Raw genomic sequence first — 24,655 nt, 5'->3', positions numbered from 1 at the left:
AGCCAAGTCTCCATGAGGAAAATGGCATCGGATTGGAAGTCAGTGAGGAGGTCAAAATTGTCACCCTTATGCTTTGGGAGTGACCTACAATTGAGACTGAGAAAGGTGAAATTAGTCTGAGCGGTGGTGATGGTTTTACTCGGAAGGGCTGGGGTATTGTGTTTACAGGGAGTGAGTTTCAGGAAATGGGGCGTGAAGGTAAGCCCACAACAGGGGCAAGTTGATGAAATAAAGTCGCACATAAGCGGTGTGCAGTAGGGACTGGGCTTGGGCCTAAGTGAATGAAGGGTTTCGCTAGAATAAGTGCTAAGATGATGTTGGAATCGGGCATGGGTTCTGGCCCTAGGCCCCATCCAGACACGGACGGGCGCAGACGGACTTGCCTTCTGCGCGCCATCAGAGGCATCTGTATTTAGGCAGTAAGAGGGGTCAGCTGGAGAGCAGCTGATTGGAGATTAGGCCCGGAAGTAGTATTCACTTCCTGTGGCACAATGCGGTCCCTCCACACAAGCCGAACAATCGGTGGTGGAAGGGGTCCCAGTGCAGCTACAACAAATAATGACATTAAGTGAAGGGCAAGTAATTTTCTGTGTGAATTAAAAGTGGGGTGCCCATATAAACAATTCTGGCAGTTTCTGTTTCAAAAAGTAGCACAAAGCAGTGATTAAAAATAGCGAGGAGAGGAGCCCTTTACCAGGCGCTCCTCGTAAATTGCAGTCAGCTTCTGTCTCTTGTCTCGTGCGAACACTGCGTGAGGCGATGGGCATCCGCTTTTAGGCAGCAAGAGGGGTCAGCTGGAGAGCAGCTGATTGAAGATTAGGCCCGGAAGTAGTATTCACTTCCTGTGGCACGATGCGGTCCCTCCACAGAATCCAAACAATCAGTGGTGGAACGGGGACCCAGTACAGCTACAACAAATAATGACAGTAAGTGAAGGGCAAGTAATTCTCTGTGTGAATTAAAAGTGGAGTGCACATATAAACAATTCTGGCAGTTTCTGTTTTAAAAAGTAGCACAAAGCAGTGATTAAAAATAGCGAGGAGAGGAGCCCTTTACCAGGCGCTCCTCGTAAATTGCAGTCAGCTTCTGTCTCACTTGAGAAATCTTTCGCCTACTTGCCTTGAAACAAGGGTTGTGTTTAGGGTACCTTATCACACTCCGGGGCATATTCTCAAGAACGTGTGATAACATTGCAAAAGTAAATTAACGCAACTTCCAATATCGTAGTCTATAGCGGAAAAGTATGCCGTGTTAACCAAGCATTCTCAACACTGCAGTACCGTTCGATAGTCTCCAGATAACGTGTCAAATGTCCGCATTAAAATCAACGCCACGCCGCAAAAATGCGAAAAGCAAATGCAAAAAATCTAGCGATGAGACCAATCGCAGTACATAAAGCAGCGAAAACCAGCGACAGGCCTGCAAATCCCACGCGTCTGGCGGGAAAAGGCACCATAAAAATGACAGAAACAACACACCAGAAACAATCCAAAGTGTGTAGCAACATGGATGCACTCTGACCGAGCGCAGAGGCCAACCCGAACCCCACAACCCCCACAGACTACCAGCAAGGAACGATGGGGTCGGGGAAGGCCAAGGAGAAGAGGGAGAGGAAGACGGGGTGCAGACCGCAGGAAAGCAAGACCAGCGTCACAGAGGTGACAGAACACTACCATCAAGTAATCCACAAGTAGACCACCTGGAATGCAGTCGGAGTACCGAGAAGGTCAATCGAGGAGGCCAAAAGGCGCTGGCATGATGTGACAACCTAAACCAGGCACAAACCCGCTGCCAACAGGAAGGCTGCAACGGCGACAGGATGTGGGAGTCCTGCGCCACAGGAGGAGCTGGAGGAAACCGAGGCCATAGTCATCGGTGTAAAGACGGTGCAAGGAGTAGGGAGTACGGACACAGCTCGAGAGGACCTGACACAACATCAACATGGTGAGTAACGACCAGGGACTGGGATGACGGTGGGAGATGGGCACAATGGCACACATGCACAACGAGGTGCAGCACACTGCACACTCACAAGTACCCAGGATCATGTCCCTGATCACAGTGGCACACTGCAGCACAAACACATAGCAAGAAAGCATGGGCTGAAAATTCGTTCCGCTTGCGGAATTAGCGGATTTTCCGCTATTTCGCGATCCGCGAATCTCGCGAAATCGCGGTAAAATCCGCGAATCAGCGGGGACGAATTTTCAGCCAAGCACTTACAGGGTTACAGCAGCAGGTGCAAAAGTTTAAGCTAATTTTTTGTAACCTTTTACAAAAGGGTTACAAAGAAATTAACTTCAACTTGGGCACCTGCTGCTGTAAGCCTGTAAGTGCTTCCTGGCGCCTCGTTGCCTACTTGCAACTATTCTCTGACCCTGCTCTGACCCTTGAAGCAGGGTCAGAGAACAATTACAAGTAGGCAATGAGGCGCCTGTCACGAAAATGAAACCTCAACAGTAAGCACTGACAGATATAAAAACAAGCATTTACAATGCAATAGGTCTCGCATTAGGAAAGTTTGAGCTATTGGTCTTGTAAATGACATTTTTTTAATTTATGTGTTGGTTTTGAAAATAGCTAAATTAAAAGCTTTGTCATTTACAATGCCAATAGTTATAACTTTCGCAAATGTGACACCTATAGCATTTGTAATGCAACATGTTTTGTATTTACGTGACTTACCTGTATTGATATTACAAATTACAATGGCTTTTAATTTTTTTAAATAATTAATACTTAAATAAAAGTGATTTTAGTTTATAATGGCAATAGCTTAAACTTTTGTAAATAACTTTTGTGAAGATTATGTTCAGTGTATTTTATTGTGACGAAAATCCAAGAACAGAAGTGAAATATTAACATCTTTTTGTGACATTCGCAATAAAGTTTGAAAAATTGAGAGAACATATTTGAACCAGTTGTTGTTGAATGGTTGCGCAGATTGATGCTGTGGTGGTGCTGAGTGATGCTGTGGTGGTGCTGAGTGGTGCTGGGGTGGTGCTGAGTGATAATGTGGTGGTGCTGAGTGATGCTGTGGTGGTGCTGAGTGATGCTGCTGTGGTGGTGCGGAGTGGTGCTGTGGTGGTGCTGATTGGTGCTGAGTGATGCTGTGGTGGTGCTGAGTGATGCTGTGGTGGTGCTGAGTGGTGCTGTGGTGGTGCTGAGTAAATGTAAATGTACAGGAATTTATATAGCGCAAATCACCGAGCGGTTTCTAAGCGCTTGCTTAGGGAACCCGTCCTGGTATTCCCCTGTGAGATAACCCCGGCAGGGTATCCGCAAGGTGAAAGCCAGGCATCCTGCCGCGAGGGGCCGTTGTGGAGATTAAGCAAGCTATTGCCCAGAGTCGCAGAGTGTGAACCCGTGAATCGAGTAGGCACCGGAGCGAGAATTGTCGAGTCCATGGACATTTTTAGGACTCAAGACCCCGCCGAGCCGGGAATTGAACCCTGGTCCCGGGCTGACCTCTGCTTCCAGGTCTGCCTCCTCTAACCAGTGAGCCACACTTCTCCACGATAATGTGGTGGCTCTGTGTGATGCTGTGGTGGCGCTGAGTGATGCTGTGGTAGCGCTGAGTGGTGCTGTGGTGGTGCTGAGTGATAATGTGGTGGTGCTGAGTGATAATTTGGTGGTGCTGAGTGATGCTGGGGTAGCGCTGAGTGATGATGTGGTGATGCAGAGGGCAGAAAGGCACAAAAAGCAGTCTAACAAAGGGCAGAAGGGCAGAAAAACAAGGGAAAAACGAGTCTAACAGAGGGCAGAAGGGCACAAACAAACAGTCTAACAGTGGACAGAGGGGCAGAAAAACAAGAGAAAAACGAGTCTAACAGAGGGCAGAAGGGCACAAAAAACGAGTCTAATGGGGCAGAAAGGCACAAAAAACGAGTCTAACAGAGGGCAGAAGGGCACAAAAACAAGGGAATACCAGAGGGCAGAAGGGCACAAAAAACGAGTCTAACAGAGGGCAGAAGGGCAGAAAAACAAGGGAAAATGGGTCTAACAGAGGGCAGAAGGGCACAAAAAACGAGTGTAACAGGGGCAGAAGGGCAGAAAAACAAGGGAAAAACGAGTTTAACAGAGGGCAGAAGGGCAGAAAAACAAGGGAAAAACGAGTCTAACAGGGGGAAGAATGAATCCCGCCCTGCGTGTTTGTCCACGAAGATGCCACCTTTTTGTGCAATACCTCTACTCAACTGGAGTACTTTCTACTGTCTAATCAGTAAGTGCGCCAGTTATTGTGCGCCGCAGCTCCGCCACCCATGGTGCGCCGCATTTACAATGTGGCGCACCATGTGGCAAAAACGGCACAGATGCGTCACGCATCTGTGCCGTAAAAGCAGCGCATTGCTGGAGCTGCATCGCGCTTGCGACGCAGCTCCAGCAATGCTCTGGGGGGCCCTATCTCCCCAAAGCTGCATCAAGCCTTGCGCCTGCTTCAAGCAGGCGCAGGGTTTTGACGCAGCATTGGCCTAAAAGTGACTGAGAGAATTCTTGTAGATTTCACTCAGCCACTTTTAGGAGGCGTTCCTTCGCAGGAACGCCCTCCCCTGCGCCGGAACGCCTCCTGATGGCGCAGGGCTTTACAACGTGACGCAGCTCTCAGATGCGTCACTTTGTTAATACCCAGCACCATGGCGCATCTTTTGTGCTGCTGCTGCATCACAAAAGGTCTCGGTAGAGGGTGGCAGTGGTGAACCAGAGGGTGACAGTGGTTAACCAGTGGGTGACAGTGATGAACCAGAGGGTGGCAGGGGTGAACCAGAGGGTGACAGTGCTGAACCAGAGGGTGGCAGTGCTGAACCAGAGGGTGGCAGGGGTGAACCAGAGGGTAGCAGTGATGAACCAGATGGTGGCAGGGGTGAACCAGAGGGTGGCAGTGGTGAACCAGAGAGTGGCAGTGGTGAACCAGAGGGTGGCAGTGCTGAACCAGAGAGTGACAGTGGTTAACCAGAGGGTGGCAGTGGTGAACCAGAGGTGCTGTGATGAACCAGAGGGTGGCAGTCGTGAACCAGAGGGTGGCAGTGGTGAACCAGAGGTTGACAGTGCTGTACCAGAGGGTGGCAGGGGTGAACCAGATGGTGCTGTGATGAACCAGAGGGTGGCAGTGGTGAACCAGAGGGTGGCAGGGGTGAACCAGAGGGTGGCAGTGGTGAACCAGAGGGTGGCAGTGCTGAACCAGAGGGTGATAGTGGTTAACCAGAGGGTGGCAGTGGTGAACCAGAGGTGCTGTGATGAACCAGAGGGTGGCAGTCGTGAACCAGAGGGTGGCAGTGGCGAACCAGAGGGTGACAGTGCTGAACCAGAGGGTGGCAGGGGTGAACCAGAGAGTGGCAGTGCTGAACCAGAGGGTGGCAGTGGTGAACCAGAGGGTGGCAGGGGTGAACCAGAGGGTGGCAGGGGTGAACCAGAGGGTGGCAGTGGTGAACCAGAGGGTGGCAGTGATGAACCAGCGGGTGGCAGTGGTGAATCAGAGGGTGCTGTGCCCATACACGACCGCATGGGTAACTTCGCCATGCAAGCGGCCTGCGAACACGCAAAAAGCCCAGCGAACACGCAAAAAACCCCGCGAACACGCAAAAACACCCCGCGAACACGCAAAAAAACAAAAATCCACAAATTCGCACGAATTCGCTGATTTTGCGGATTGCGAATTCGATTTCGTTTCGCGCGAATTCGCGGAACGCGACTTCTCAAATTTCGCCCATACTTAAGCAAGAACAGCACACCTACATTGACGACAACGTGGTACAATGCGCAAAGCCGACACTGGCTCCGCACATGCACAGAAACATGCCTACTACATCTGACAGAGCTGGAAACTGTGAAATTGAAATGTACGCATACGACGTCACATCCGTCATGTAGTCAAAATGTACACTGTCCAGCAGCAATAGTCAGCACCTCCCAAACAGTCACAATGTACATTGTCATACAGTCTGCATGTAAACAAGAACAATGCGCCAACATCCATGTCAACACAATGTCAAGATGCATCTTCCCTTCACATTGCAGATGGACACACAACACCTCCAGCAGAGCACAGAAGACAAATAATAATAATAATAATAATAATAATAAAAATATTTATTAAGCGCCTGAATACACTAAGAACAGTGCGTCTCCGCGCTAGGATGCATTCCAACATGAATTCAAACAGAGATCAATCCAAGCTGAGGGGAAGGTACTGGAGAGGAAAACACTGACTTAATGCTAGACTACGGGAAACAGATAGGTCTTAAGTTTCTGCCAGAACCTTATTTCCGACGGTTCCATACGAAGCTCAACGGGGAGTTCGTTCAATTGTTTGCTAGCTAGGAACTTAAAGGAGCGCCCACCCATCCGTGCTTTATAGATGCGGGGTACCGAGAACAGCATACTGCCCATAGATCTCAGAAGGCGTTTTGGACGATAGATGGTTAGCATCCTATGGAGGTAAGCCGGGCCCTTGCCATGTGCAATCCGATGACTAATGCACATGGTCTTGAACCAGATGCGTTCCCGCATGGGGAGCCAGTGCAAGATCTGTAACGCACGTTTCCCCGAAGACTTCCTCGGCAACTTTAGAACAAGCCTGGCCGCCGCATTTTGAACATATTGCAACTGGTTCAGGCCCTTTTTACTGAGGCCACAGAGCAGGGAATTCCCATAGTCAAGATGGGACGTGACCAAGGCATGTACTAATGTTTTCCTAGCTGTAATAGGTAGGAGATCCAAGATTTTACGCAGGACCTTCAGTATGCCATAGCATTTCCCCACCATCTTGCCAATATGTTGGGAATATGAGAGATTGGTATCCAGGAGAACACCCAAATTCTTCACTGTATCTGAGGGGTTGGGTATAGGACCCAAATCCGTGGGCCACCAGGCAGATGTCCAAATTGAGGGAGAGGAACCAATCAGAAGAAGTTCGGTCTTATTACCATTAAGGCGGAGGCAGTTGCTCTTCATCCATGCTGCAAGTGCTACAAGACAAGCAGAAAAATTATCTGCCGTCTCAACTGGGTTGTGGGATAGAGTAACCACCAGTTGAGTATCATCCGCATATGATACAATATCCACCCCATAAGATTAAGCCATCCTAGCCAGGAGTTCCATATACAAATTAAACAACGTAGGGCTCAGAATAGAGCGCTGCGGGACCCCTTGTTTTAGGGTACGAGACATGGACCTAAAGAGGGGACAATGTATTTGTAATTTTCTGTCCGCCAAAAAAGAGACCATCCATTCATAGGCTAGCCCGGCAACCCCCGTCTCGCTCAAAAGGGCAAGAAGTCTAGAGTGCGACACCGTATCAAATGCCGCACTCAAGTCCAGCAATATTAGAGCGGCAGTCTGTCCTTCATCTACTTTCTGACGAAGCAGTTCTGTGGAGAAGAGAAGGGCAGTCTCTGTAGAATGCTTCGCCCTAAATCCAAATTGAGAGGAGTGCAAGAGATGATTGTCCTCCAAAAATTTAACCAATTGATTATTAACCAATTTTTCCACCACTTTGGCACAAAATGGTAGAAGAGAAATGGGGCGGAGGTTATCCAGTTGGGAAATACTCAGGTTAACCTTCTTTTTAATAGGAACTACCTGTGCAAGTTTCCATTCCTCAGGCACATGTCTTTCTTGGAAGGAAAGGGTAGCCAAATTGCCTAGGTAGTTCCACAGGAGGTGAACATGATTCCTGAGAATTTTTGGCGGAACAGCGTCCGTAGGGTATCCTGACTGGATACTCATAATTAACTTTATCATTTCCTCCCTCGGAGGCACCATGAATTCCTTGAGGCAGGCTTTCTTAATAGGCTTTTGGCAGGTGTCCCACACCGAAATTTCTTCGACTGGACCCTGCTGAAAAGACACATATATCTGCTCCACTTTGCTTACAAAATAATCGGCGATGGATTCGCATATCTCAGTGGAGTAAAGGTCTTTAGTCACTATCCTCGTGAGTGCCATGAGCTCCTTATAAATTGAAAAGAGCTCTTTGGAGGAGTTTTCAGAAAATTAAATTCTCTCTTTGAAAAATTTTCTTTTAGCCTTATTAATCCACCCATGGTACTCCTTCAGACTATTCCTGTATGACTCTTTCCGGGCCGTGTCATAGTCTTTGCGCCACAGGCGTTCCAGTCTTTTGCATCTGGCTTTGGCTGCACACAATTCCTCATTATACCAAGGGGCAGACCTAGTCATGCGTACTGGGGCTTTTAGGGTCCATGGGGCCACCTTGTCTAAAGCCTTAGATAGCCATTCTTCGTACTCCTTCCGCGCGTCCTTATAAGTTTTACTGAGCGGAGGCATTTCTTGCATTAGCGTAAATTCAAATGCATTCTGGCTGAATTTTTTCGAGTTCCTGCGTTTAGGGAGGATAGAACTCTTGCATATTTCCCCTCCGTACATGCCTGTTATTATAAATGGAATGAGATAATGATCAGACCACAGGATCCTAATGGGGGGTAGCACCCTAATACCGTTCCAGTTGGAAAATATGGGATCCAGAAGATGACCCGCCTGATGCGTTGGCATCTCGCCCAAAAGTGTAAGCATCAGGGATTTCAAAGAGACAATCATAGATTGTGCCTCTGCACAGTTAGCGTCCTCAAAATGTAGGTTAAGATCACCTAATATGAGGAATTTACTGTAGCATAAGGCCGGTTGAATCACCGATTCCAATAGGCTCTCAGCAAACTGTGTAGAGCCCCCAGGGGGGCGATATAGGAGATAGCCCATGATGGTTCACTCAGGGGAGACCTTGATAGAAAGGCCAGCTTCACAATTAAGGATTTTTACGTGCTCCAGGGAGCACTCAAACTTAATATTGTACACCATTGCAATGCCCCCCCTATTTGGACCCCCCTATCAATTCTCAGCAAGCTGTAGGCTGGTGGAAGGGCCTCCAGAATCTCTGGCGCCGATGCTTCATCCAACCATGTCTCCGTTAAAAACAACAAGTCCGGCTGATGGTCAATAAGGACATCATAGATGTCTAAACTGTGTTTTTTAAGTGAACGGCAGTTTACTAAGAACATAGTGAGTTGGTCCCCCCTCTTAGTGTTCACCAGGGCTAGAGCAGGATTAAAATGGCATACCCTGCATTTCTGCGCCATATCTTCAGGCAGCATACTATGAGCACAGGCGATATTAGGTGTAGGGCGAAGACAGAACAATTGATCACCTGTGTATCTTAAGCTTCTTACCGTCTCCTTAGGGTGGGGGGCAGGGGTTCTGGCCCCTGGCCGCATTCGGTCGCGGACGGGCGCAGACGGGCTTGCCTTGTGCACGCCTTCGGCGCGCACTCGGCACGCCCGCTGCGCGCGGTCGCTGACCTGGCATCATTATATGGGGATGGGATAAGGAGAACTAGAGCGCTAACCCGAGCGCTGAGGAGGCAGGAAGTGTTGGACTCCTCACCCTCCGCGCAAATGCCCACAATGGACGCGGCGGACCGGGGCGGGACCAAGAAGGAGAACACAACTTATTGAGAAAACAAACAAGCGGTAAATTACTATTTTAAAAAGTGTCAACAGGTTTTAGCAGCATAATATTAAAAACATAAAATCGGTTCATTTGAATGCGGGCCCAATTCACAGCGTGCACCTCCCCTTCACACCCCCACACTGTGGCTATCTTCGAGAATCGAGTGGAGGTGACTGTCACTGCCACTGACAGTATAGCACAACACATCTGTGATGCCCATGGACATCCCACGCAACCCACCACCAGGACCCAGGCAGCCAAGCTACTCAGAGGAGAACACAGACCCTGCAACAGACCACACAGCAGGAAGCATCCGCAAGCACAGCTGGCTCGCAACACTTCACCCACCCACACGTGGCACCCCAATGCCAGGTGTCAGCACACCAAAAGGAGGTGGCCGAACAGGTGCGGGTTGGGTACGAACCCATGGAAGCGAACTAGATCACAGACGGTGGTGTCTATTATCCTTCAAGGACCACCTACACCCTACAAACGAGACCCACTCTGCCATAGTGACACATGCAGATGCACATTCACAGTACAGTACCATGCTCAGGGGCACGCAAATAGCAGTCACACACCCACGTTGGCTCTGCGCACGACAGCCCAGGCCACTCCCCTTATGAATTGAGTGGGTGACGACAAAGCTACATATCGAAGCTCCAACCCGCTGCCTGCGGTGACATGTCTGCATCCGCTGTACACAGCACAATATAATGTTGTGGTAGGGCCCGGGCCCTCATGCGTACAACAAGACCACAGGGACACACGCAGACCTTATGTTGAACTGGCTATGGGCCCAGCCCCTTTATTGGCAGGGCCACATGTACAGTGACACCTGTGCTGGATGTGTGTGGGGTGAGTGTAAGCCATCCCGCATGGAGTGCTTGGTGCTGGCAACACTTGAACAGTGGACACCAGTGCAACGGAAACTGAAAACACCTGCATAACAGAGTCAACTGCTGAGCAACATTGAGGGAGCCAGAGCAAGTACAAAGGTCACCCAACATGCAAACAGAAGTGCCCATGGGTTGCGGTGCACTGAGTTAGTGGCACCTGGAGTGCTGGGCAGGGGATCAGGCAGAAGATGGCATCCACAACAGGTGCGAGCAACTCTTTTAGTCTGCCAGTACGACCGCTTGGACACTGGCAGTTGGCGGTTGGAGTTGGTCCTGGCGGTGGTGGCGTGTGCCTCCTGGGGTGATGCGATGTACGGACCGGTCAGGACTCTATTTGATGTGTGAGCCCTGGTGGGCCGCAGTTGAGGCCGGAGGCAGCGGACAGAGCAGGGCCACAGACACATGGCGTTGATGACCCCAAGGCCATCACCTCAGAGGTCATCCAATATCTCAGAAGAAGGGGTCCCGGACCTGATCAGCACAGAGTTAGTGGCCCGGATGCACAGCGGCTGGCACAGGCCCCTGCCACAGGACGGTGACTTGCGATGCACTGAGGTAGGGCCACGCGGACTGGGCGGGTCCTCATTGATGTCGAAGGGGAATGTAGCAGAGGGTTGCGGGGGACAGTGGAAGATGTCCTCCAGGGCATGATGCGGAGTGTCTGATGTTATCCGGAAACAGCAAATGGTGGAGTGGAAAGCGAGAGCCTCGTTGCCAGAACCAATTCGGTATCAGCTACATGAGAATGGAAACTACCCCCTAGTCCATAGACTCAGACGCCACCAATGTACGACCAGTGAGTGTCCATGAATGTCAGGGAACAGACGTAGTGGCACCGGGGCTGAGAGGGGATGAAATCTGCGATGATGCCAGTACACTGATATGAACTCCGCCATTGCTAAATCAAGACTCTGCGACCTACTGTACGACAGTGTAGTGCGGAGGCAGCAGACAGCAGTGGCCAAAAACCACGTGTCCTTGGCTCGCGATGCACAGAGTTAGTGACACCAGGGCAGTTGTCGGTAGTGTTCGATCACCTTCATAACGATGATCCTTTTTTGCGCCAGACTGCAATCCGTCATCCTCTTACACCTCTCCTTGCGTGCAATATGTACTCTGCCATTGAAAAATCGATGCTCAGTTCTAATTGTGCGACCAACTCGACCGCAGTGTAGGCTGTAGGAGTTTCCAGCAAGGGGCCACAGAAACATGTGGTTGTGATGCTATACATAGACTTGGTGTCACCACATCGAAGGTAGTATAGTGATTTAAAGTCTGCATTGCTATGTGTACCCAGTCACTGCATGATCAAGACTCAGTTCCAAATGTGTGACCTACTCAAGCTTAGTGTGGCCCGGTAGCAGTAGTCCGCATGGGCCCACAGACACGTGTGGTTGTAATGCTATGCACAGACTTGGTGGCACCACATCGAGGGGAGTATAGTGACTTCAGCTCGGCCATAAACATCGTCCTCAACCATAGTGTAATCAAGACTCAGTTCCAAATGTGTAACCCACTAGTACGCTGTGTATGCCGGTAGAGTACGTAAATGAGAATGGAGTACTTCTGGCCTTACTCGCGGAGAATGTGATAGTCGTAGCAGGTTGACAGGGTCGCGGGCCTCAGGCCTGGAGCTTGCACCGGCACGATGTGGGCCTTCTTCGACACACGCCGGTGTCGTGGGCATTGATGCCTGGGTGCGCAGGGGTGGGTAAGACTGGTTCGGGGACCAGCGTCCCGGGGTGCAGCAGGCGCACAGGATCGCTGGCAACCCTGCTCACGGCGACGGCCTCGTGGTAGGGTGAGAGTCGCTGCCCTGGCAGAGACGTTGTCCATTCCAGATGAGAACCACGCCCAGAGTTACGTGCCTTTTATTCACATCCCTACACTGGCCTGGCGTATACCGGGCCAGCCCACTCCGCTCACGCTTAAGGGGGTGGGACGTAACAAGTTACATTTCCGCGTTCCTCCCCACTGGCTGGGGTGACATGGTTGTGTACACTGTCCACTACACTCCAAACACCAGCTGTGTGTGTATCGACATGGATATGTGTGTGGCCTGCATACTGCAGTCTGTCCAGCACATCCATGCCACTCTTGGCATTGTGTACATTCACATTCATGGGTCACTTGCTTCCTTCGCATATGCCTGGTCCCCACCTCTTCCCACATCCTGCTATTGTGTGGCTGAGGTGCAATGCCGTTGAGGCTAATGTACATGGCAGAGACGTTGTCCATTCCGGATGAGAACCACGCTGAGAGTTACGTGCCTTTTATTCACATCCCTACGCTGGCCTGGCGTACACCGGGCCAGCCCACTCCGCTCACGCTTAAGGGGGGGGGACGTAACAAGCTACATTTCCGCGTTCCTCCCCACTGGCTGGGGTGACATGGTTGTGTACACTGTCCACTACACTCCAAACACCAGCTGTGTGTGTCGACATGGATATGTATGTGGCCTGCATACTGCAGTCTGTCCAGCACATCCATGCCACTCTTGGCATTGTGTACATTCTCATTCATGGGTCACTTGCTTCCTTCACATATGCCTGGTCCCAACCTCTTCCCACATCCTGCTATTGTGTGGCTGAGGTGCAATGCCGTTGATGGCTAATGTACATGGCTGGCCCAGGTTCCCAAAGTAAGTTGTTCTGTCGTGTCTGGTGGGTGTGCATGTTGTATGTGAGCTTGTGACATGTGCATTTCCTGTGTTGTGAGTTGCATGATTGTGTAGTTGAGGTGTGTTCATTTAATATTGGCCAACGAGCAGTGCATTACCGTGGGTGCCATCTTGGTCTGCAGGTTGATGATGGACTGTCGGAAGGTGTAGGGCTCATGCACACTGCCTAGGGGGTTGGCGGCGATGTTGGTAGGATCCCTCGGTGGTCCAATATTGCCTGACCATTGGTGGGATACGTGCACTTTCTGGTGCGCTTATTGTGTGCAGTGTTACCAGGGGGCACAAGTAGGACATGGGTGCAGTCAATTGCCCCCGACACGTGTGGGAAGATAGCTGTGGCGTAGACGCCTTGCTTGGTCTCTGGCTGTTCCTGCACAGTGTGTGGGAAGTGTAGATAGTGGGGTAACAAGGTGATGGTGTCATCCATGACAGTTGTGAGGGACTTGGATTTGGCTGGCTGTGTGACTCATCCGAATCGTGCGGATGTTGGTTGGAGGGTACAACTGCAGAACAGGTGCATCACGGCCAGCAGCTTGGTCTGAGGTGGAACATTGGTTGTCCGCTGTGTTGGTACCGTCAGCCTGTGTCCAATGGTGGTCAGGATGCAGAGGATGGTTGTCCTATTGTGCCTGTGGTGGGCTATGACATTCTCTGGTGTTGGGTCTGTGAGGTTGGTGTATTTTCGGAGGGTCGCTGTCTTTGTCCGCGCTGCCTCTATGTTGGTCCGGGGGGGGCCATGGGGGCGGGGGGTGGTCCTGGGGGTGGTGGCGGTTGGTGTTGTGGCCCTCTTGGGTGTCCAGGCCGCATGTTCAGTGGCTCCATGGCATCTTTTGTTCTTCAGGTGTGGCTCTGGGCCTGCCTCCCTTTTGTGGTGCAGGCTTTGGTCCGACTTTACACCAGGTCAGAGCAGGTGTTAGTTTTCTGCTGCTAACACGCCTTATTGCATGTTTTGGAATCCTATCGCCGAACTGGCTGGTCGTTGTGAATGTTGCGGAGTGGTGTTGTCACAGATTTTTGCACAGAAACGCATACTTTGCATTTCAATAGCGATAGTTGCCGGGGTCGTCTGTGGCGATGTTTTTTGCGGCTGCTATCGTGGGTAAACTGGTGCTATGGGCTGTGAGCACAAGCTTGTGAATGAGGTGATGAATTTATCGCAAGTTTGGCTGCAATAAAGTGCCGTTAACTTGGGGATAGCTCATTGAGAATATTCCCCTCTGTGCATCAATCACTGCAACCTAAAGCAGAAAGAGAGCAAGGTATTGTGAATATTTGCGAAACACCACACACTCACAACTGCTCAGCAGAAAGTACTGTCTCTTACCAGTACATTTTTCAGAGTTTTAATTTGTGAATCAGGATCTGCTATTTTGGAGTCTCCTATGACACATTTTGTTCCTGTAAAATAAAATTACTGGTGCAATAAGAGCTTTGAGCGAAACCCATTTTTCTAGAAAATACACAACATGCTGAACTACTCTGTGTTAAAATATTTTATGAATGCTCAGGACAGGCTTCTATTGTCCTTGGCTGCATTCACAACACTACTGAACAAATATATTGAAATCTCATGACTATGAAACAAAAAAACACAGATGTCTTCAAACTGGTTTTCCATCATTGCATGGCTTAGGCACATATTTCTAATGCAAAAAAGCAGTATTACTTCTTTTCTTGATGTGGTAATACCACATACTTGGCACACATTTTTACATATACTGCCAATTCCTATATGAGGGCAGCAGTCTATTTTCTGAAGCTCTTGAAACTGTTAACATTTCAAAAACAGTTTTGTGGTGATGTTTATTCCCTGGCTTTGCAGGCTTAAAATAAAAGTGTATTTGACTCTGCGAATCCGTAGATGACTTTGATAAATCCTTACTTTTCAGTACTTCAGGAAATAATAAGGATGGCCATTCTGTATTAATTTAAGTCAATAAGGTCCCTCGAAATATGAAGTGCATGTTCAAGTACTGCGGTCATATTTTTCTTAAGCAGATAAAGTCTGGCTTTTGGGTTATACTACGATATTTTACAAATTTACCATGCACTATATATGAATAACTTGACAACAAATATTCAATAAAATGTGTGTGATAATTATTAGCAAAATACCTTGTGGACAGGGAGCCACCCAGCTAGTCCACCTCGATTTCTTTTGCTTTTAACCACCCTGTTTGAGGGCCTTTATGTGTGTGTGAGACTCAATACCTGCATCTAACTCACAGTAATTGATCTAAGCGTGTTTTCTGCCCATGTCCACCTTTTAAGATAAGGCCGCTAGGCACAGCTATGGTAAGGGGCTCTGGGCTGGTTACACATGTACCTGTGTGCACACACATGTGCAAGTATACAGAAAGCACATGAGAGACTACTGTTATGTGCATCCTGTTTGCCGCATACCTGTCTATGGCAGTTTTAAACTGAAAATTTGACCCGCCAAAATAATCCCCTTTGACAGGGCTAAATATTAATAAATTGCCCCTAAGTTGATCTTATTGCCCACGAAGGCATGGTGCGTGGAATTTCAAAGTAGGACAACATTTCCTTACAGTGAAATTTCCCCAAAATCTATTTTCACTGAAGCAAGGCTGGCTGCTTCTGTAGGGAAACACTGGGCTACATTGTTACATTTAATAAATGCTGACTTCGGATTGGAAGCAGCTAAAGAAATAATTCACAGGCTTATTTTTATAGTTTTCCAAAATCCAATTTTATGGTACTTTTAAAAAGCTACCATTTTCCTGCCTAAAGCCTCTGAAGGCCTATCTGTAAATATATAACTGTCACCTGTCAGCTGGTTGGCTTCCCTTTAGTGAGGTGTGAATTGTTCTTAGGACAGGGACAAATGGCCTTGGATGTGGGAAGAAGTTGTCCTTCCCTTGACAGAATGGCCTGGGGCTGTGCCCTGAAACTTGATTAACTTCAGAGGGGCCTTCCTTGTCCCAGGAAGATGTAGCAAATACTGCAGCCTGCGTCTTTCTAGTCAAGCAGGCTACAATATCAGTGTGAGGGAGAGATGCCTCTGAACTGGTTTAGAGTGACCAAAGAGGAGGGGCTCCTACTTTCCATTGCCACACTTCTGGGTGGGCACATGAGCTCTGCACAGGCGAAGAAAGGTTCTGCAATATTTCATTGTCCCGGAATGCTGTGCAAGAGGGTTGGGGCACAAGTAGAGGGATGATGTGGCATCCTAGATTTTGCCTGTTGTTCCTGGCAGCTAGAAAGTTCCATTCACACTTATTCTATGCCCAAGGAAGAGACAGGGACCAAAACTCTGGGTCTGGAGGGAAACAACACAAGAATCATGTACAGCTGGAAGGGTAGCCACCTGCTGCCCTGCCAAGGACTTTGTCTTCAGCTCTTCTGGCTGGTGCAGATGGACTGTGCAAGATGATGCCAGGAGACAGGAGGGGAAAAGACTAGTGCAGGAAGCAAGAACATATAGTTCCTAGCAGAAAACACCCTTTAGAGGCCAGGAGGACTGTTGGAAATGATTCTGGTTGCTAGGTCTTACCACCAGAAGTAACATGAGCAAAGATCTTCGAAATAGGGCCATGAGGTCTCGTGTTATGCATGTTTAAATATTTGTGTGCTTTGATACTTAACTAGGAAATCAAGCAGTTGGTGCTCCATCCAAATTCTTCAAAATACCACTGGGTGGGCCAGGGCCCATGAGTGAGCACAAGGAACATATTTAAGATTTTAAGTATTTAGATGAGAGGCGCATGCATGCGCCCCCCCCTCCACAAAGTTTCATGGTCTGCGACCTCATCCCAGAGGGCCCACTGCCAACCACTAACATTGTGGAGACTCCATGCTCCAGGACAACAACAATATGGCCACTTAGCCATTCACGTTGCCTGCCCAATGCCCATGTCTGGGGTGGCTGGTCACACCGGCCGCTTTACTCCCCGCCCACGATCACTGTAGGCAGAGGAATGTGAAGGTACTAGCCTGCTAGCAGGAGCAACAAAGAAGCTTAGTCCTATTATGGTAAGAGCAGAAGAGACTGTGTCAGCTTCCATTCAGCACAGAAGCAGAGTGTAGGGAGTCAGTGTGGTTGCAGGACCTTGTGACTCCTCCGGTGGCCCCCAATGTTAAAAATTGACTAAGATTGTCTCTGGTCGGACCAGGTTACTGGCAAGAAAGTGTGCCCAGGGCAAGGCTGCTTTTAACATTTTGAGATGAGTGAGCCGCTCACCAATTGTTCACTAGCTGGAGCACTCATTAATATCCTTCATGGGCTCTAACTTACATAGTTTATTACATGGGGTCCCTCAAGAAGAAGCAGAAGCATCATCAACAACACTGAATCATTTATGGGGGGCTTCAAGCATGGCTGCTGCCCAAAGGATGTTCTTTCAGAAAATTGCCCAACGTTTCCTGGAGGGAAGTGCACTCATGACCCCCAGACAGGTTTTACCAACAAAGCGGGGTGCTGAACTGTTCCTACAAGGGAGGTTAGAGGAAAAATGAAAAGGGCTAGACAAAAACTGGCGTGACCAGAGGTGTAAATGTGACACCTGTGGGCATCCCTTTGTTGGATGTATTTGCCTCACACACCCCGAAGGATGTCATGCTTCATCATCGGCGGTTGCTCCTCGTCGGGGGGGGCGGTGCAATCCCCGACGGGCACACCTCAAAGAGGGGCACTTTGGCGGAGATCTTTTGTATCCAACTGCCCTGTGGTGAAGTGTGGGTGTGTGGGCGGGGAGGCAACTGAGACAGAGGTGCTCATTAAAATGCAGCAAGGGGTGCCGGAAACTATTTTATTCTGGTGGTCCCTTTGTTGCAGTTAAAATCGTGAAGGCAAGCTCACTCAGTGTCACCTCGTTAGGTAGAGTGACCTGTGTGGAGCTCTGGAAATAAACAAGTGGTCAACATGTTTCTCGCGAAAGGAATATTATCCAGCGATTCATCAGGACCTTACAAAGTGAAAAATATAAAGGAAATGAACTCAATAACATGCCAGTGTCATGTATATGGTGTGATGCGGGTATGTTTTACCTCAATAGAAAGTCCTATGCCTAATGGTTAAGGGCTAATTGCCACATGAGTGGTCGGCGGGTCGGCACAACGGGGTTAAGCCTTCAGGCTTGGCTTAATCAGCCCGTGTCCGCGTCGGTTCACCTACCCATCTCCGCCGAGCTCGGAGCTTGTGACTCCTCCGGTGGCCCCCAATGTTAAAAATTGACTAAGATTGTCTCTGGTCGGACCAGGTTACTGGCAAGAAAGTGTGCCCAGGGCAAGGCTGCTTTTAACATTTTGAGATGAGTGAGCCGCTCACCAATTGTTCACTAGCTGGAGCACTCATTAATATCCTTCATGGGCTCTAACTTACATAGTTTATTACATGGGGTCCCTCAAGAAGAAGCAGAAGCATCATCAACAACACTGAATCATTTATGGGGGCTTCAAGCATGGCTGCTGCCCAAAGGATGTTCTTTCAGAAAATTGCCCAACGTTTCCTGGAGGGAAGTGCACTCATGACCCCCAGACAGGTTTATCATGATTAAAAGGAGTTTAAAGGTGGAACTTTTGCTGGAAGGCTTTTGAATGCAGGCCCTGCTTGTGGTTAGTCCTCTGACTGCATTATGTGGCCTGAGAAATGTAAAGGAAAGACAGTGATACATGGTACTTACATTTTCAATGCTTTATGTTTTAAGTATATTACTGACAATGGTTTTTGGTGAAAATTGCAATGAATATATTTTTAATAAATGTGTATCTGAATGCAATTTTTTGGTCTATTGGTTTTAATGGTGATTTCTAATATGTGACTATTGTTTTCTTCAATGTGGTAACCCCATGACATAAACAATAGGCCTGCCTAATATATGTGGTGACTCCTTGAGAAAGCCAGTAGGACTGTCAAAGATAATAATGACACTCACTTATATTAGGAGGCTACATCTGTCATGGAGGGTATTATTGTTATGGAAGTCATTACAACTAGGTGTCAAGTGGGTTTGGAACATATCATCAAAGGTATTTTTAATCTGCCTACTGTGTATATTTATAAATGAATGTGTTGGATTTAGCAGTGTTTGTGTAATTAAATTCCAAAGGAAAAATACCGACAATTGTTTAATGCGTGTTGTTGTGTGCCAGCAGATGGAGATTGCAAGCCCACATCACCTCCCCTAAATAGGCCTAGGACTGCTATGCTCCGCTACCCTGAGAGAATTCACTGCTACGATGAAGTACTTGATTTCCTTGTGCAAAACTCTCTTACTGCTCAAATCCTAATCCAATATTTCCTCCAATAGTACAGATTCCCAGAAACTTTATGTAATATGGCACTGACCGCTTCCCAGGAAGTCAACATGTCAGTCAGTTAAGGGACGAGCAAACCAAAGGTTAGTGTACCAGCTTATGCGGTACGTTCAGGAGAAGACGTTAAAAACGTCTCAGAGGAGGAGATGAAAGAGATGCCAGAAACACCAGGAGAGAGAGACAGAACGCCTCATGAGCTCCAGGGAAGTGAGGAAGCTGCCCGAAGAACAAAGGAAGACTGGAACTGGGATGAAGAGGAGGACGACATCGGAGCCGACAACTCGACGTCACGCCCCCTTGGTGAAAGTGCGATTGCCACCGCTGGCATTCCAGAAGAGGAGCCCGCCGGTGCACCTTCTGCCACGTCCCAGGAGGGTTGCGGCCAGAGGCAAGTGTCTTTTATTAATATTTTTGCCCTACACCCATGGTGGGCGGGGTGTGCAGGTTAACAACCCCTCTAGAGGAGAGGTGACCTCACGGGTGTGGTGACGGTAGCACAAAGTTGTCCTCAGCTATACAACAGCACGATTACAGACTGTTTTCTTTATATTTTTTTAGGCTTGCTTCCTAAACATATCCTGCAGTTGGGAGACACTAGTGAACCTCAAGGGGGACAACGCTAGAGAGAAGTAAAAAAGGACGGCAAGGAAGCAGTCGGACTTCTGCAGAAGAAGGAGAACTGTTAACATTGTGTTCACCTTTATTAGTTATTTCTTCTTCTTTCATAAGAACGCTCCCCTTGTGTTACTTTAAATTCCCCATAATAAAAACAGAAGAACATACCTTTCGCCCAAACTATTAATCATGTGTCTTATTCCCTCCTAACCCCACCTCCAGTTCTAAGGGTGTAAAGAAAGAACAGAGGGGAGAAGAGGGGGGGGATGACAAAGACAACAGTGGTGTCAGAAGTGGGATTCTGTGTCTAGACTACAATGACATAACGCATCCCAATAGAGGCCATGATAGCCCAGCTGGCCGAGGGATAGCGTCACCTACAGCTTGTCCGCAAGGGAGGAGAGAGTACAGCAGGTACAAGATACCGCTATTCTCTGCCTTACGGATACCATCTCTAGCGCCCCAGGTTCACCTAAGCGTACCTGGTTCGGTCTTGCAAAACTTTCAAGAAGGGGATGACCCAGATGACTTTTTTTGTGAACTTTGAGATGGTAGGTTCTACTGCGGCATGGCCACTGGAGCCCTGGGGCCAATACATAGCCCCCTCTTGTCAGGGGAGTTGTAGCTGGCATATCAGGCAGCCAACCCGGCAGGCACAATTTCCTATCACGAGCTAAAGAAAGCTATCCTGGAACGACTGGGCTGCGATGAGGAACATTATTGTGCCAGGTTCCGTAAGGAGAAGTGGGTCACAGGTGATAACCCAAGGGCCCTCTACTACAGAATCAAAGACCTGGGGAACAACTGGCTACAGCCAACCACACCGTCTGTGGAGGATATCACTGAAATGATATATTTAGAAGAATATCTAGAAGAGTTACCTTATAACATGCGTTCCTGGGAAAAAACAACACCCCCATCCTATGGCACAAACATACACAGAGTTGACTTGTGCCTACCATTGTTCCCCTGAGTTCCGTAGTACGCCCCAGAAAACATCCTTAACAACATCCAAAACAGTTCCACGTGTGCTAAATCATGGCAGTGAGGTATGAAACACTGGCACTGTGAAGTCTACAGGAAACTTTGAGTCTGAAAGCCCAGTCCGACAAATGGGGCCCCTGTGTTTTCACTGCGGCAAATGGGAACATATTTCGAGAAACTGTCTCCACAAGGCGGGGACAGCAGAGCAGATGGAAGTCGGTTATGCAAAAGAAAGAGTCTTGATAACAGGGGGGAATAAAGATTGCTATATGAAGACTGTCTACCTTAATGGTAGACCAGTTGACACTTTACTAGACACCGGATGTTGTCACTCAGTTGTCTCCCAAGAGTTAGTACCCAGAGCCCAAATAAAAGACAACAAAACTGTATTGGTGTCCTGTGTACAAGGTAATGTAAAAACTTACCCCGTTGCTGAAGTACTCCTGACTGTAGACAGGGAACACCAGCTACATAGGGTTGGGATCATACCCCGTTTAAAAGAAAACTAATATTGGGGACTGAGTTACCCCGTTTTGGTGATTACCTCATGAATACAACGCATGACACCAAGTTGGTGGAGAGGCTGGAAGTGGCCCTGTTCTTTGGGGTAGAAATAGGAACACCTATAGGAAAGATTCCAAAAACCAGAGGGAGATTAGAAAGGAGCGAATGGAGTATCAAAAGTCATTCAAACCCCCTATTGCTTCTGTTCTGTCATCCCCAGGTGCTGGCAAAGCACCTCCCCGAAGTTTCCGAAAAGCACAAAGAGATGACAGCTCCTTGAAGTATGCCTGGGATAGAGCAAAGGAAGATAACCTCAATCAGGTAGGCCCTATTTTTCTGGAAAGCGAGGCTTTCTGTATACGATCGACTGCAATAACAACCAAACCTTTGAAAAACTCCTAGTAGCGCTAGCCATAGAGAACATGTTATGTGCCTCACCCATAGTGAGGCGGGTGGGGGGCACTACGGACAGGAGCATAGACTTAAGTACATACTAGGACGTTTCTATTGTTCCGGTGTATATCCTGAGGTGGCTAGGTTCTGTTCCTAATGCTCCAGATGTCAACTAATTAATCACCCACACGTAAAAAAAGCCCCTATTATCGAGATTCCGTTTCAGAGGATGGGAATGGATTTAGTAGGCCTCCTAACATCTTTGGCTAGGGGGCATCAGTACATATTAGTTATCGTGGTCTATGTGACCTGTTATCCTGAGGCCATTCCTCTAACAAGCATGATCTCTTTGTCCGTCGCTCAAGCTATGGTAACATTCTTTTCTAGGGTAGGATTCCCATGTGAGATTTTAACGGACCAGGGAATCACTTTTGTTTCTCAACTGATGAAACAATGTGTACCTTTTTGGGAGTATGACAGGTACACACAGCTGTGTATCATCCTCAGACTGATGGACTGGTGGAAAGGTACAACAGAACTATTAAAACCATGCTGAGAAAACTTGTAAGTGACACTGGAAAAGACTGGGAATAGAAAGCTCCCCTTGGTCTTATTCGCTATGTGGCCACATGAACAGAAGTACACTGGCTTCTCCCCCTTTGAGCTGGTGTTCAGATGAAAACCTAGAACATTACCAGACATGGCTTTTGAACAGTGGGTGGAGGAAGACGATGAAGGAAAAACTCTACTGGCCTATAGTGGATCTCTCAAAGAAACTCTATCCTCTCTATGGGAAATCGTACATCGGAACATGGATAAGGCAATGGAAAAACAGAAAAGAGAGTATGGCAAAGGGCCAAAATTGAGGGAGTTTTCTTTAGGTGAGAAGGTTCTAGTTCTTCTACCCACTACCGACACAAAACTCCTAGCTACTTGTCAAGGACCCTACAAAGTCCTGGCTAAAGTCACCCCTGTCACTAATAAAATAGCAGTACCCAGTAAACACCAGAAGAGTCAGATCTACCATGTAAACCTACTAAAAAAATGGGAAGAACCTCTGACTGAGAGGACATATAACCCTCTCCCAGGATCCCGACATTCCGCCTAAGATGTTTGAGGATACTTCCCCGAAGGAAATTAATACAGGCAAGATGCTAACCCAAACTCATAGACAACAAATAAGAACCTTACAAGAGAAGTACCCTAGAGTCATATCTAAAACTCCAGGAGGAACTGCCCTTATAGAACATGACACAGTTACTGAAACAGGGAAACTCGTAAGGTCAAAGCTCTACCGAGGTCCCACGGCTAGAAGACAAGCCATAGAAAGGGAGCTCAACTATATGTTTAACCCCTTCACTGCGAGGCCTTTCCGCCCCCCGTGCGAAGCCTTTTTTTGGCTATTTGGGGTGGTTCACGCTTATGCCCCTGTAACTTTTTGACCACATAAGGTATCCACGCCAAATTTGTGTTCTTTTTTCCAGCATCATGGGGATTCTAAAGGTTCCCAGTGTTTGTGGATTCCCCTGGAGCGGACCCAGAAATTATCCAAAATACAGCTAAAAAATTTTTTTTGAAAAATGGGAAAAAATGGCTACAGATGAAAGCGTCTGTGTTTTTCCCTACAAATGGTATCAAACAAAGGGGTTGTGGTGCTGAAATCACAATCTTCTCAGATTCCAAGGGCAAGCAGAGGTTTGGTCAGAAAATCTAAAAAATTTACACAATTTTGGCATTTTTCTGGGACATAGCCGATTTTTGCTATTTTTTGTGCTTTCAACCTCTTTCCAGTTAATGATAGAAATGGGTATGAAAGCAGTAATGGAACCTGGACAGCTATACATTTTAGAAAGGTAGACAAAATTCTGAATCCAGCAAGGGGTCATTTGTGTGGATCCTTTAGAGAAAGTAACCGTTGAATAGAGGAAAAAATGAAAATTAGTTGAAAAAAACAGCCAATGGTGTCAACGTTTTCACCTGTAATTTCTTCTAATTATGACAGCTGTTTGAAAGCAATATACTGTTACATCCATTGGACCTTTATGGTTGTGGGTATATACAGGACTTGTAGGTTCACCAAGAACCCGACAAACCCAGAGACAATAACAGAGCAGCCTCTTCCAATGGTTTTTTATTATGTACCAGGTATATAACAAATAATTTGGGACAATATATGCATCGGTATGAAAGACACCTATGTATTTCTGAAATTGGAACAAAATATAGAGTTTAGAAACAGTAGATATTTGCGCATTTCCGAAACTGTGACTACCCATACTAGCATGAGAATTATAGGTAATTTTTCAAAATGACTTCTTTTTTACACATTGTCTTTCATTTGGAAGGCAGAAATGCGTCAAAAGTCAATAGATATTAACAGTTGCTCTACAATTCGGTGATACCTAAGTCTCCCAATAAAAATGCTACCTCACATGGGTAGGCCTAGTGCCAGCGACAGGAAACGGCTCAAAACGCAACGTGGGCACACTTAATTTTTACAGAGAAAACTGACCCTTTTTTTGTACCTGTAGATTTTGAACCCTAGCTCTGCCGGCACCTAGAGAAACCTGGCAAACCTATACATTTTTAAAAACTAGACACCCAGGGGAATCTAGGATGGGGTGACTTGACTGGCTCTCAACAGGTTCTATTACCCAGAATACCTTGCAAACCTAAAAAATTGTTTAAAAAATCACATTTTACTCACATTTCTGCAGTGGAAAGTTCTGGAATCTGCGTGGATCCACAAAATTCCCCCCACCTCGTGTTTTCCAAAATCTTCCTAGAAAAATGGCACCTCACTTGTGTGGGTAGGCCTAGTGCCCGTGACAGGAAATGA

The sequence above is a fragment of the Lissotriton helveticus genome, chromosome 8 (assembly GCF_964261635.1).
Source record: "Lissotriton helveticus chromosome 8, aLisHel1.1, whole genome shotgun sequence".
NCBI classification, from domain to species: domain Eukaryota; kingdom Metazoa; phylum Chordata; class Amphibia; order Caudata; family Salamandridae; genus Lissotriton; species Lissotriton helveticus.
This window is presented reverse-complemented; position numbering follows the sequence as displayed.